The following is a 13,737-nucleotide window of genomic DNA, read 5'->3' as shown; positions in this document are numbered from 1 at the left end:
ACTCAACACCTTGCAGAAGTAGTCGACAGCTTGTTCATTATCATGATAAAGGTCCTGAATAGATTTTTGCACTTGTTTTTCTCCATGATGATCTTGGTTCGTAGCATTACCAATATAGGGATTGAATATCCCCTCGAACTCATCATCCCAAAGACCACAAACTTCGTCCACTTGATCATTAAAAATTTCTTGAGTTGATAGAAACAACTCTCTTTCTTTCTTGTCTTAGCTAATAAGGCCATCCTCTTCACTTGTCATGGGTGAGATTTTCAAGCTCTCATTGTTGCTATTTCTTTGCTCTTTTGATGGAGCATCATCAACTTTCTTTTTCCATTGTAATTTCGAGTTCTTCCTATCATCCTTCCGGCTATAGTGATCAACCATAAAGCATGGTTCATGCAAACGGGGAGCTCTCATGGTCTTGTCAAGATTGAAAGTTATGGTCTCGTCTCCCACTTCTAGAGTAAGCTCTCCGTGCTTCACATCTATCACCGCACCCGCGGTGTGCAAGAAAGGTCTTCCTAGGATGATCAGAATATTGGAGTCTTCTTCCATGTCAACAATGACAAAGTCCACCGGGATGAAGAATTTGCTAATTCTCACGGGAACATCTTTCCATATCCCTAACGGTGTCTTCGTTGTTCTATCGGCCATTTGGAGTGTGATGTTGGTACATTTATGCTCTCCCATCCCTAGTTTTTTACTAACCGAATATGGCATAACACTCACGCTTGCTCCTAGATCACACAAAGACATGTTGATCGTGGTGTCGCCAATGGTACACGGTATTTAGAAGCGTCCCGGATCTTTAAGTTTCGGAGGTGAACTCCCTTGAAGGATTGCACTACTCACCTTAGTGAAGGCGATAGTTTCAAGATTCCGGATCGACTTCTTTTTCGTAAGGATGTTCTTCATGTACTTTGCATAGGCCGACACGTGATTGATTAATTCCGTGAAAGGAATCGAGAATTCTAAATTCTTCACAATTTCCATGAATTTTCCAAGTTGGTCATCAAACTTAGGCTGAAGTCTAATCACAATGGGCTCCTTCTCCTTTGTTTGAAACTTCTTGATTTGTTGGTTCTCCTTCCTTAGAATTTTGCACAACTTCTTCTTTGTCACTAGCTTCCACAACTTCATCCTCAACTTGCTTCTTTGGTCCTTCATATCTCGTACCACTCCTCAAGTGAATGGCACTAACTGTTTCATGTCTTGGGGGATTACTTTGAGGTGGTAATTGCCCCTTTTGTCTTTGAGAGTTTGAAGATGCTAGTTGGGTCAATTGAGTTTCCAACATTTTTGTGTGGGCTAGGATGTTGTTGATGGTGATGTCCTTTGCATGGCCATCTTTTTGCATTTGAGTGAAAAATTCTTGTTGATTCTTTTGCATTTGGAGGACCGCTTTTTGAACATCAAAACCTTGGTCATTTTGTTGATTGTATGGAGTTTGATTTTCGTAACCTTGGTTTTGGTTGAAAAAGGGTCTTTGATTTTGGTTTCTCATGGGAGGTGGGGTGTATGTTGGTTGAGGGTTTTGAACATTTTAGCTTTTGTATGAGAGATTTGGGTGGAATTTGGTGTTTTTATTATAATAGTTGGAATAAGGGGTACCACTTTTGTATGCTTGAAAAACATTTACTTGTTCATTTGTTCCCCTACATTCACTTTGGTCATGTCCCAAAGTTCCACAATTCTCACATATCGCACTTGGGATTGATGAAGATTCTACCATGGCATTAACATGATGCTTTGGTGATTTTGAGGCTTCTTTAAGTTTAGCCATAGCCTTCTCAAACTTCAAGTTGATGGTATCAATATGAGCACTAAGTTGAGCATCCAATTGAGTAAGAGAGTCCACTTCATGCTTTCCTCCTCTAGTAGCCTTGCGAGGTCTACTATATTGTGAATTATGGACCACCATTTTCTCAATCTTGTTCCAAGTTTGATTATCGTCAACTTCGGTGAAAATACCATTTGATCCCATGTTGAGAATGTTTCTTGAGTCTTCATAAAGACCATTCCAAAATTGTTGTACCAAGAACCACTCGCTAAGTCCATGATGAGGACATGAGCGACAAATTCCTTTTAATCGCTCCCAAGCTTCATACAAAGATTCTTCATCCCTTTGCTTAAAACCCGTAATTTGAGCTCTTAGCATGTTAGTCTTTTACGGAGGGTAGAATTTTTTGTCGAAAGCTAGAGCCAACTTCTTCCAAGATTCAATTCCAAGAGTAGCTTTATCAAGGCTTTTCAACCATTGTTTTGCGGTGACAATTCGAGAAAAAGGGAATAAGACCCATCGAATTTGGTCTTGAGTTACACCGGTTTGTGAAATCGCATCACAATAGTCACAAAAAGTTTCCATATGGGAATGAGGGTCTTCACTAGGCATTCCCCAAATAGGCTTCTTTCGACTAATTGGATAAATGCGGATTTTGCAATGAAATTTCCGGTTAAGTGTTGTGGTCTGGGAGTACCATTGGGTAGGTTCTCCTCGGTTGGTACGGAATGTGATGAAAACTTAGGCATTGTGGGTTTGTTGTGTGATTGATTTTGTGTTGGGTTCTCCTCACCTTCTCTTACAAAAGGGTTGATGAACTCAATAGTATTTGGTTGAATATCTACAACCTCACCAATACCTCTCAAAGTATTTCTAGCAAGTCTTCTATTGTTTGTCAAAGTCCTTTCAATTTCGTGATCAATGGGTAATAAGTTACCTTGTGATCTTCTAGACATGCAAAATATCAAACAACTCGAACACAATTAGAACAAACCTTGGGGAGTTTTACTTCCCCAAGGCAAAGAAAGACACAACTAATAACAGTCTAAGAAAATCAAATCAAGTTAACACCGTCCCCGGCAACGGCGCAATTTTTGGTCGGTCCCTTTTGAGCTTAGATTTCGGTTACTTGTCGTTAGGAGCACCTAGACCAAAACAATATTTATAACTTCCCAAACAACTCTACTATTATTAAAGAGGCAAGTAAAGGTCGGATCCCATGGGACGGGTATTGATGTAGGATTTTCGATTGCAAGTAGCGGTGTCTAGGGGTGTCACAATTTGGGTTGAGAGAAGAAGATCACTAAACTAAATAACAATTAAAGTAAACAAGCAAGATGACTAAAATGAGATGTAAACAATTGATTAAAAGCACTAGGGTGTCATGGGGTCATAGGGGATTCATGGGAATTGATCATACAAACATATTCTCAAATTATAAGCAAGCAATTATTGTTGTGATAGGATCAAGTTGTTTTATATCTTACAATCCTAGGAATGGTTTAGGTACCGGAGCCGAATCGATTAGATTGTACAACATCTACAAGTCGACTTAATCCTCCCTACTCAACTATATGCATGGTCTAATGAGACTCGAGTTGGTTTATGTCTTACAAGTCTCATTGAAAAGGTAAGTGATGGGTAAAAAATGCAAGGATTCATAGACTCGCATTTCATCAAACATAACATGTGCATAAGTTGAGATCACAACAAGCAAGCAAATAAATTATGAAAACATATTAAATTAAGCATGAATCATCCCCCATGTTGGTTTCCCCTAATTACCCATTAACCCTAGTTAAGGAAACTACTCACTCATTATCAAGTTTAACATGTTAACAAGGTTGTCAATCATATTAACAAAGCAAAACATGAAGAATAAATGAAGATGATTAACAATAATTAAAAAGGGATTAAGAGAGTTATACCTAATGATGATTCCAAAATAATAATGCAAAGAATAAAAGAAGTATTTGATGATTGATGGAAGGTTGTCAATCTCCCAATAAACCCAAATAATCTTCAATTACCCAAAATAAAAGATGAACAAAAGAGAAATTAAGGAAATGAGATTTGTATTAATATTTGATTAGAAGTTGATTACAAGATTAAGAAGAGATTAGAATGATATAAACTACACTAAAGATTGATAAGAAGAACATGATAACCTAATTAGTCTAATGGGGTATTTATAGTGGGGATTAGGTGCACAAATTAGGGTTACTAAGGGCTTAAATGACGATTAAGTCCTTGAGGAATCGCTCCTCTCAGAAAAAGATGCGGGTCTCGTTTTTGCTAGTCTTCCAAAAATATGCGCATCTTCAATGGAGGGAAGAAGAGGACATGTTGTCCTGTAACACAATCCGGGCGTCCGAGGGTCGGGACGAGCGGATTCTCAGGTGGCTGGACAACCGGCCTTCAAGCTTGGACGCTCGGATTCTGGCAGTTTTGGACGGGCGTCTGGGAATCTTGGACGAGCGTCCTGGGAAGCTTCTGGATGGGCGTCCCGAGTGGTTGGATGAGTGGATTCTTTGTCAGCTTCCATTTCTTCTTTTCTTCTTCTCTTCTCCCAACAATCCTCCGGGATTTTGTCGGGGATGCAAGGATCTTCTTCATCGTTGCCCATCTACTACATTATGTACAAAGGCCTTCTATTCTTGTCTTCTCTTTGATGCTTGGTCATTAGATACGATCAATTTAGCTCTATTTTGCCATGGAAATGCAAGGTTTGCACTCCTCTCCTACCAAGGAAACAAAACCTCAAAGAATATGCAAAACAAAGGACTAAAGATAGTAAATGACCCAAATATTCACTAAAAAGCAAAGGAACGAGGCTAATTCGTGGACTAAATATGCTCAAATATTGATCACATCATGTTTATCCACTTCTTCCTTGATTTTCAAGGCCCATTCAGGACGCATCCGGCGTAACTTCTGCTTCACAGGTTTAGCTCCGGGCTTAATGGGTATCCGGTGCTCTACAATTTCTCTATCAATCCCAGGCATGTCTCTGTAGGACCAGACGAACACGTCTTTATATTCCTGGAGGAGGTCAATGAACTGTTTTCTTTTCGAGGGGTCCACGGTTGTCCTTATCCTAATTTCTTGAGGTGTGTTGTCGGTCCCTACGTTAATAGGTTCGGTCTCCTCAATAATGGGGGTTCTGGTTTCCCGTTTGTCAAGTTCTTTGGCTAGGTGAGGTGGGAAGTCACTCAAGTCAAATTCCTCATAGTCATTCAGAATTGCATTGCAGTTAAATTGAGACGAGTCATAAGCAAACTTAGCGTTCATTAAGTTGACACGAGCGAAAAGCTCGGAGAGGACAAACATCTCATGTTCAGTTAGAGGTGACACAGCAGAGGAGGTGGCCCCTGGAACAGGCTCCAGGTTGTCACCTTTCATGGGAGTGGGGGTGACCTTTGTAGACTCAGCCTCTGAATCAGCCACGACCTTGTGATAAAATAGCAGGAAAGGGACCTTGACTGGGACATCAGGAGTGTTAGGAGCTATGACAGACTCTGACTCCGACTCAGACTCAGATTCTTCTTCACTTCCTCCTTGAACATAGGGCCTTCTTTAGTTGTGATCTTGAGAATACGACCTTGGCGATCGGTCCACTTGACGGTTTTCCTCCAGCCCTGTGTAGCTTTCTCCGGGTCAGTGTCGGAGATCAAGGCGGCTGGGTCAAATTGATTGTCCTTCAGGGCGATGTTCATAATGTCCTCATAGTCGAGGTGCTTGATGTTATCTTCTCTAAAGAGGAGAGTGATAGCTTGTCCATCGAGGTATGACGACGATTTAAACTCGGTTGAAGCAGCTTCAGTGTGGTCGGGGATGAAATAGCAGTCATGGAAGACTTCCACACCCGGGTACCTGACCTTGGCCATGGAGTCATAGATCGGCTCCGGAAAACCATGGTAGAGCTTTGATTCTCCCTCGGGAACAAAGTATCCGTTGAGGGTCAGATGATAGGGACGGAGGATAACCCCGTGCTTCTAGCGTTTTCGAACTAGGAGGTTCATTTCCTGGATATCTTCATCGGTAGGCTCATATCCCAGTCTGAAGGGAATGTTGGGGACCTTAGCCTGTTTCAAGGGAGGTAAGGTGCTCTTCAGTGGATTAAGGGGCAAGTCCGGGAAGTAACCCTGGCGCATCATGATGCGGTTGACCGTGAGGTTTGCGAACGGGTCACAATCAAAGGGAGTTGATTCATCAGTTATAGCATTTACAACTTGGAATCCCCACATTTCATTGTCATCTTCCTCAATTGTCTGGGAGGCTATTCCCTTTCTCATGACAGCTTTGATCGGGGAAGCAAGGATTGTGATTGTTTTCCCGTCGAAGGGGACCCTGATCTTCTGGTGGAGAGTTGAGGTAACTGCCTTGACGGCGTGAATCCAGGGACGTCCCTGGAGCATATTGAAAGAGAGGTCGATGTCGACCACCTGAAAACTGGTTTGCCTTTCTAGTGGTCCGGTCGTGACAGTCAGAGTGATGAGCCCCGCGACGAGTGCCGTTGTAGGCACATACTCCTTGATTTGTTGGGACCAAATCAGCTTCCTTAATACCCAGCTTGTGAGCAATCGTGAGGGGAATGACATTTACCGCGGATCCGTCATCTATAAGGACCATGGGTACATTCTTCTTGAGATATTGTACGGTAATGTACAGGGCAAGGTTATGATTGGCTCCGAAGGGAAGGATGTCTTCGTCAGAGAAGACGACTGGGTTGTTCAAGTCAGGGGCGTCCCTCGTCATATGTGTCACTATTTCTTCAGGGGAAGAGGTTGAGGGCACAGTTAATTTTCCCAAGGCCTGTAGCAAAGCCTGTCGATGGTCAAAGGATGTCGCGATCAGTTGCCAGATCGAGATCTTGGCTTTTGCCTTCTGAAGCTGCTTGAAGTTCGAATTCTCAGAAGCTCTTGGTTGAGTGTCTACTTCCGGGACGACTTGGTCGTTTGGAGCGACCGCTGAATTGTTCGGGTTCTGATAGGGGCGTCCGGACCGGGTAAGGTGACCGATCTCTTTCGCCCATTTCTCTTTCCCTGGGACAATATAGACATCTTCAACATCATCTCTCCAAGTGCCATTGATTTCAGGATCTAGAAGGCACCTTGGAGGGGTATTCTTTGGTAGGCAATTTTTGTGAGGGATATTTTTGTGAGGGTAATTTTTGTGGGGTTGATTATTGTGAGGATAATTATTGTGAGGATGCTTATTGTGAGGATGATTATTGTGAGGTGCATGCCAGAATGGTCGCGGGATTAATCCGTCCTGGTGAGGGTTGTTTTGGGCGCTCAGGGGACTCTCCCTCGGGCGTGGTGGTGGAGGATTGAAGATAAGCCGGCGGTAGGCATCGTCAAGTCGGGTAATCCTCTCGGCGAGCCTGGCTATGGATTCCTTGACCTGTCGGAACATGGTGAGAATAGTTGCGGCACTAAACAAAAATACCCCGTCCTAGGGATCTTTCTCCAAGGTGTTCACCTCGTCATCAATTGGCAGGATGAGGTGAGAACAGTCCAGAGTTGGTTCATCATTGGAGATGGCGTGGATTCCGAGTGGCTTTGTTTTGTTGTTCGGCTTAGTTGGTGGGGGTAAGGGCAATTCCCCTTTCTCAATCATGTCTTGGATGATGTGTTTGAGTTTGAAGCAGGTTTCTGTATCATGCCCTTTCCCTTGATGGTACTGACAGTAGGCATTGGGGTTCCAAAAGCGGGATTTCTTAGCATCGGTCAGATCTGGGGTGGGTCCGATTGGTTGTAACTTTCCCTGGTCCATGATCCTCTTCAGGGCACTTGCATAAGTTGACCCTATATTACTGAACACTCTCTGGGGGCGCTCAGCTCTCTTAGCAGATGGTTCAACGAGGTTGACCTCATCGATCTTGTTTGTTTGACCATAAGGGCGAGACCCGGTTGAGGTGGATCCCTGGTAGCCTCTGCCAGTGGTCTTGGCCAAGACACCCTTCCGGAGGTCATCTTCAATGCATGTCCCCATAATCTGGAGATCCTGGAAGGTCTTAATATTTTGATACCTCAGTAAGTTGGCATACACTGGGCGGAGATTGTTGACGAACTTTTCCACCAAGGTTGATTCACTCGGCTTGCTGACCAGCTGAGTACTTACCCTCCTCCAACGGGTTAAGAACTTGGTGAATCCCTCCTTGTCGTTATGGGTTAGGACCTCAATGGTACGGGTATTAGCTTGGATTTCAACATTGTCAGCGTATTGCTTAGCAAATTCAAGTGCGACCTCATCCCAGGTAGTAAGGTTCTTCGGGTCAAGGGAGTAGTACCATTGGCAAGGGATCGGTTCCAAGGATGATGGGAAGATCCGGGTGAAGAGCCCCTGTTTGACCCCTTTTATGGCCATGTAGTATTTGAAGGCACGAATATGATTGAGCGGGACCTCCACTCTTTTGAACTTAGGTACATCAGTCAGGGTAAAGTTGTCGGGTAGTTGATCCCCAACAGGTTCAAACCTTCGGTTGTTCTCAAGATGGATATTGTTACCCCGGGCTAGGAGCTGTTCTTCCAAGACCTTGAGCCTCTTCTCAGTTTAATTCAATGGTGGAGTGTTATGTTCTCTAGCTTCTTTGTTTTCCAGGGTGTCGATACGGGTCTCGACACGATCTAGGGTGACCTTAAGAGCGGTGAGCAGGCTGGCTAGCTGAGCAGTCGTGACATCTCTGTTGTTATCATTGTTGTTGTTGTTGACAGACGAAGTTGAAGATGGGGCCATGGCTCTGAGGCAGAAAAACGGCTCACATTACAACTCAATCCGACACGGTTCAAAGACTGAACGCAGACATCACAAAGGACGACACAAAGATCAGACTCAACAGGACGAGGATGACCGTGTGTGGTTCCTCGGTACTGACTAGATTTACGACGTGACGGTGTTGACCGAACCTTTGACACGTGTCCATCGTAGCGCCGTGACGCCATTGGACAAGTCTTGTGGTGAGACAACTCATAAGTAAAGACCCATAAGTACGTTTGCTTCGACTCGATAGACACGAGGCGGAATTGGAATGGTAGACTGAAGTTTTCGAAAATAAAAATTTTCAAAAGGATTCATTTGTCGCTTTGTGGACGGCTTCCGAAGATAGATATCTCCGCAAGTCGGTCAGTTGAAAGGGGTTGTCTTAAGTTTATTTGCAAAAGACGGTTCGAGTTTGAATCGGCTCGGAAAACAAAGTATTGCCTCCCAAGACGGTTTTTGAAATTCAAAATTGTATGTTTTGAAAATCGAGTTTGAAATGTTTGAAGAGGTCTCGCGCACGGTGCATGGTCCTTGGGATCATGAAAGTGTCTCGAGAAAAGGGTGTGTGCTTTTCTCGGGTTTTGAAAGCCCCATTGTCGGCGCGAGACGGGTTAAAGTCTGTGTCTAGACGCGGCGATTATAATGGCGTAAAAAGGTGGTTTTAAATGGTTGCAGAAAACCGAGTTTGAAAATCGACATTACGACGGCCTAGAAAAGCGTGTTGAAATGGTTATGAAAAACCGGGTTTGAAAATCGTCATTACGACGGCCTAGAAAGGCGTGTTGAAATGGTTATGAAAACCGAGTTTGAAAATCGTCATTACGACGGCCTAGAAAGGCGTGTTGAAATGGTTATGAAAACCGGTTTTGAAAATCGTCATTACGACGGCCTAGAAAGGCGTGCAACGGTCGGCAAAAGACCGAGTTTTGAAATGGCCATTATAACGGCGCAAAAAGGTGTTTTTGAAAATTTGGAAATGACACGGAAGGACTTATGATCAAGTAGCACATAAGCACTCACAGTTCAATATATTATGCATTATGCTGACACGGGTTTTGGCTTAGAAGGGTGGGTTACACACCAAGCAATCAAACCCCGATTTGCGAGAGGGATACCAATACAAACAAAATGTGTAAGGAGGGTGCCCTAGCCTCGTGCTCGAAAGTAATGAAAGCTCTTTGACGAAACAAAAATGTGTGACATCAATGGTATGCTTGACTCAATCGGTATTCAAAACGCGGGGATGAGAAAACTCACGCCGACGAGACGAGCAAATCGGTCGAAAAGGGTTAGGTTGTAGGCCCGGACAAGGAACCCGACCGTGACCGTAATATCAATTAATGCATTCCAACCAAGACCTCGTTCGAGTCTCACCATCTAGGCATCACAAAGACGTAAGTGTCCTAGTTTTCCCCAGCAGAGTCGCCAATCTGTGGACATGGCCCACCTGCAGGTCCGGTTCGATCTGCGGACGTGCAACGGTCTTTTGAAAGCCACGCTCGGCGGCGTAAAAATGCTTTTGACCGGATCGTTTTGGATCGGTCAGTTTCGTCTCGGTAAGGGTTTCGAAACGATTAGAGATGTTCGGAGTCGCCACCAAGCATTTGTGGGATGCTTGGAACCCGTTCGAAATCCACTTTATACCTCGATCAAATCGAAGCACAAAGCAACATTTGACATAGGTACTAAAGATAAGGAAATCGTCCCTCTTTAGCATCCTATCTCTAGAATGACTCTCGTACGCCCTGGATAAGGTCGTCCACTATCCAAAGTTTCTGAATAAGAGGTGAAGGTACGTATTGGGAAGCCCTTAAATCAGATACCCAATCCCGCCCGCGGTAGCGGCCTCTACAGATCGATCTTGGTTAGTTGAATGCAAAAGTTGATAAAACGGTTTAAATGCATGAATGCGCATCCAATAATTTAAACCTAACATGTGAGAGCTTTCTAAGTCGGTTGATTTAATCCAAGTATCAAGTATAAGATGTCGAGTTGGATTAATGGTTGATTTGCATGCAAGACGGAAATTAAACATCCATTTACCGTATTAGGTTTATGGTGCATAACGTGATCCATTTGTCTTAGTTAAGCATTTTGCAAATATGATTTTGAATGAGCAAATAGTCATCTGATCCGTCCTATAACCGGACTAACCGGAGTCGGGATCGTCCTAGACTGATGCTGGGAAGGCAACAGACCCTGCACCAGGCGGCCACATGAGGTGCGAGCCTGTTGGCAGTGCAAAGAAGTCTCCCCTGGTTTTGGAAATAAGAAAGAAGGGGCCTATTTAGGCGCGGGTCAACTAACGGTTGTATGCCGTGTTCTGACCTTTTGAAAAACGTTTATAAAACGTATTGAACACTGGGTATTTGACCCGATTTGGTTTGAAAGGGTCGTTTAGACCGCATTTGTTGATTTGAGGAACGAGACTCGAATAATCATCATTATTTTGATGATATTCGGTGTCGGGTTCAACTTGACAAGCTTGACATGAATAGTTTTGAAAATAATTATGAACTAACTGTTTTAAGTTCATCTGAATGAATTAGTCGATACTCATCATCGTACCCGGGTTAAAATCCGGCAAGGTATGTAGAACAAAGGACGACTTTGTGTTGGTGGCTAATATGCTTGTTTTGAAAATGTAAAGAAATGATAAAAGGCTTTAAAATACCTCCCAAAATGCAATAAAAGGCTTTAAAAAACCTTTTGAATGTTGTTAACCAAATATTATCACCGAAACAAGGATTTAACCGTCATGGTATGAGGAACCAAGGGTGAAAAATGTTTTATGGTTAAAACAAATGAAATAAAATGAAAAAAAGGTTTGAAAATATTTGAAATGGTAAAAACCTATTACAAATATAAAAATGGATTAAAGGGGAAAGACGAGAACTGAAAGATCATAGATCTATATTAGACTCTCTAATAAAATTAATTTATCTCATAAATTGTTATTTAGATGATCTATGTAACATGCATGCTAATATGAAAACATAAAAAGAAAGTATAAGGAGAAACAATTTCCTTACATTGAATTTGTGGTAGAAAGGGCACAAACTAGTTCACCTTACTAGCTTGTTCTTGAACTTATACCAAATATAAGATCATCCTTGCAAATCTTCAAAAAGAAGATCTCCTTCTTGTTGCACCCAAGAACTAACCCAATAATAATAACAAGTATTGAACTAGAACTTGTTAATATTGTACCCTTGATATTATTAGTAATATTACTAACTAGTCTTAGTAATAATATATTTTTTACTAACAAGCTTAGTAAAGATGAGTAATATTTTTAGAGAGATGTTAGAGAATTGTTCACATGCAAAAATGTTGAGTGAAGAAGTGAGGTAGTGTAAATAAATGAACAATAGATGGAGTGAAAAGGAAGGGAAGTGGCAGGTGGAAGTGGAGTGAAGGAGTGGACAAATGTTGTCTTATGTTTTTCATCTTACATCACATGCAAACTCTTATATAAGATAAATTATGGTAGTATACAAAATAAGGTGAAATGATTATGTGAGTAATCATCCACTACTCTTATTTTACACGGTCCACTTGACCATTAACGGGTCCATGTTGGTTCTTATATTTGTCGCACAAATCCGTGTAATTTTTATTTTAAACATCGTATCATGTTTAAATACTTCCATAATTAATTCGTCCAATTCACTCCGTAAATATACGTGTACCACTACACATATTATTTACGTACTAATATTAGTCACATTAATCAATTAGTACAATTTTAGTGAATTAACAATTAATTAACTAAAACCCGTCTCCCAAAACTTATTATTCAATTATCGCATAATTAAATAATAACTGCCGTTCCTCGAGTTCGCAACTCGAAATCTCTCTAAAAATAATCGACTAACTTTTTAGTCTACAAATCAAGGGACTAAATACATTGTATCTCATACAATTAATTAGTTGTCTATTGGGGTTCGTTCCTTTATGTGTGACCGAAAGGGGTCAGTTGATCACCGCCGTCTCACGACAATAACGTCAAACTCTAGTCAGCCAACCGTTATCGATTTACGTTAATCAACTGACGAGGATCAAATAATTAAATATCTGATGATATTCCATTAATGAGATTTATTATGTTAATGCACTATTGTGGAAGACACTAACTCCAACAATCACCCACTTGTCCGACACAAGGTGTGCGCTACCAATTCTCTTGTCCGTTTTAATCTCCCACTCATTGCAAGGTGTCTTTTAGGTCGCACTTGCACATGAACACATCGCGAGTGGTTTTCTCGATCGGGAGTGTGACTTCCTGACCGGAAAAATCTCTCACAGATTACTTCTAAGCGTGGCCACGCATTTGTAGTCATTAACTCCTCGAATTGCCTTGAGATATAGTTACCCAACGTGGGTGGACAATTCCTGTATGCCCTATCTATCCTATTGCACAGTACAACTCACCATGACCTAGTAAATGCCCTTTTGGCCTCCTTTCACGGCACGACCTAGGACAAAAACCAAAGTCACTCGGAAACTGCACTTGCTCAGATAATAGTCTCCAGTCAAAAGAATCGACTCATTAGAACATCTTAGAGATCCCCGCCACGACCAGGCGTCTATAATAGAGCTTAAGGACTCTCTAAATGGTCACTGTCCGGCAAAGTGTCACACACTCTTCCTATGTAATCGACTAGTCATCACGTATGACCTTATGGTGTTGAACAACCATCAATCGACTTACAATCTAGTCACTCCGAGACGTCACCTCATTAAGTGACTAGGGACAAAATACAATGTTCATCTTATTCACTTGAATAGTGTTCAACATTGTCTCCACAACTTATTCAGATAAACAAGGTATTAAAATTTAGTCACACTAAATAAAATATTTATAAAAGAATGAATATGAAAACTATGAATGTGATTATCATATATATAATAAAAGATACACTGTCCAATTATTAGATATCCATAATCTAAAGAAAATCTGGTACTCGTCTCAATCCCATAGCGATGACATGACCATCATGCTTAGCCTTTGATAAAGGCTTTGGTTAAAGGATCAACAATATTATCATCTGTCCCAACCTTACAAATGTCAATTTCCTTCCTTTCCACATAATCTCTAATTACATGGTATTTCCTTTCAATGTGTCTAGATTTGTTACTAGACTTAGGCTCTTTGGCTTGAAAAATAGTTCCATTGTTATCACAATATA

General features: G+C 41.9%; 1 non-coding gene across 1 annotated transcript; it reads left to right on the top strand.

Annotated features, from left to right (window-relative positions):
- Window positions 1–2,051: 2,051 nt before the first annotated feature.
- LOC141626092 (small nucleolar RNA R71) lies at window positions 2,052–2,158 on the top strand. The gene has a single exon (XR_012535818.1). It is a non-coding gene; the product is annotated as a small nucleolar RNA R71 (small nucleolar RNA).
- The last annotated feature ends 11,579 nt before the right edge of the window (window positions 2,159–13,737 follow it).

This window comes from Silene latifolia, chromosome X, assembly GCF_048544455.1.
Source record: "Silene latifolia isolate original U9 population chromosome X, ASM4854445v1, whole genome shotgun sequence".
Classification (NCBI taxonomy): Eukaryota; Viridiplantae; Streptophyta; class Magnoliopsida; order Caryophyllales; family Caryophyllaceae; genus Silene; species Silene latifolia.
The sequence above is the reverse complement of the archived record's forward strand: the minus strand, read 5'-3'. Positions and strand labels throughout refer to the sequence as shown.